Here is a 1,854-nt window from a genome sequence, read left to right on the forward strand (position 1 = left end):
TCTCTCTCTCTCTCTCTTTCTTCGCTCGCGCGCTCTCTCTCTCTCTCTCTTTTCTTCGCTCGCGCGCTCTCTCTCTCTCTCTCTCTCTCTTTTTCTCGCTCGCGCGCTCTCTCTCTCGCAATCTTATCGCGCACTGCAAATAATGGGCACTAGATGGCGCGACTAGCGTCATAACACGGGTCTATCGACGTGCTCAACCTAGCTCTGCTACTACAACCCTCGTTGCGACATGTTCCTGGGGCAACCAGGGCACTAGAGCTAGTACTAGAGCTACTAGGCTCAAGCTAGCTCTACTGATGCTCCCGCTACAGGAAGGGGGCTAGACCTGTAGAGATAGGCTCAAGCCGACTTTGGCACCACGGTGCATAAATCATCATCAACATCACCGTATCTTTAACCCTAACCACCTAATCCTGGTTCTAATCCTAACCTAACCCTAATCCTAACCCAGACCACCTAATCCTGTTTCTAATCCTAACCCTAACCCAATCCTGATTCTAACCCTAATGCCAACCCTGACCTAACCCCCTAATCTTAACCCTAAACCTAACCTAACCCTAATTCTAACCTAACCCTATCCCCAATCCTAACTTCACCCTAATTGTCCATCAGTGAAGTAGGCTAGTATCCAAACACGTTCCTACACGAATCACAAACACGCCATCGTACACGCATCATAACAACACACACTAGCTCTGCAACGTACTCTACTCCTCACTCATCCACACACTAGCTCTGCAACGTACTCTACTCCTCACTCATCCACACAGTGTGTGGATGAGTGAGGAGTAGAGTACGTTGCAGAGCTAGTGTGTGGGTGAGTGAGGAGTAGAGTACGTTGCAGAGCTAGTGTGTGGATGAGTGAGGAGTAGAGTACGTTGCAGAGCTAGTGTGTGTGGATGAGGGAGGAGTAGAGTACGTTGCAGAGCTAGTAAGCTCTGCAACGTACTCTACTCCTCACTCATCCACACACTAGCTCTGCAACGTACTCTACTCCTCACTCATCCACACACTAGCTACAATAATGTAACCCAAACACATGGGTAGGGGGTTGCATTACCCCTACCCCTGTGTTTGGGTTACATTATTGTATCTACCCACACACTAGCTACACTCAAGTGCATCCGTTCTCTACGCACGATGCCTGAACGCAGCGAAGAACTAACTTACTTACCCGTCGTTAGAGCGCAAACATATACGGACAGATTCGTACAAAAACACGAACGCCACAGCTACGTACGGTGAAAATCTCCGCTACGGAGGCGCGGAAACCCACAGAAATACATAGTGACGCCGACTAGATCATAGTCTCAGAACCAGCATATCATTTCTATGGGTAAAAACACACAGAGATCGAGAGCGACGCACTCACACGCACACACACGAACTTCGTCCTGGCTCCTTCCTCCACGCACGCTCGGCTGCGGAGACGACGACGACGACGACGACAACAACAACGACGACGACAACGACGCCGACAATAGAGGCGGCTACAGCAGCTCCCTGCACGTGCAGAGCGCGTGGACACAGGCGCATACAGTGCGTGCTAGAAGCATGCATGCGTCGACGCACAAGCAGAGGCATATATCGACCGGCCGGCGATGCACGTGCGCACGCTCTGCTGCTGCTGCTGCGGACAACAACAACAACGGCGACGACGCTGCTGACGATGGTGATGATGAAGAAGGAGATGTTCCAGTTTCCCCGCGCACACACGCGCGCAGCATCGACTAGCGGGGGTGCTAGCACGAGGCAGCTATAGACCTCCTCCTTCTCCTCCTCTTCCCCCTCTCTCCTCCTCTTCCTCCTCTCTCCTCCTCCTCCTTCTCATCCTCCTCCCCCTCTCTCCTCCTC

General features: G+C 52.2%; 1 protein-coding gene across 11 annotated transcripts in view; it reads right to left on the reverse strand.

Moving 5' to 3' along the window:
• Positions 1–1,854, reverse strand: part of LOC106812166 — a 34,744-nt gene that overhangs the window by 22,562 nt on the left and 10,328 nt on the right. For 2 of the 11 annotated variants that reach the window (XM_014815980.1, XM_014815971.1), the window contains exon 1: positions 1,373–1,626. The exons of 7 other annotated variants lie outside the window; for them this stretch is intronic. The gene's annotated coding sequence lies outside the window, so the exon portion shown is untranslated. Of the gene's footprint in view, positions 1–1,174; positions 1,627–1,854 lie in introns of those variants that run through there. 2 more of the 11 variants (XM_014815977.1, XM_014815972.1) reach the window with 2 other exon arrangements.

The sequence above is a fragment of the Priapulus caudatus genome, unplaced genomic scaffold (assembly GCF_000485595.1).
Source record: "Priapulus caudatus unplaced genomic scaffold, Priapulus_caudatus-5.0.1 Scaffold614, whole genome shotgun sequence".
NCBI lineage: Eukaryota > Metazoa > Priapulida > Priapulimorpha > Priapulimorphida > Priapulidae > Priapulus > Priapulus caudatus.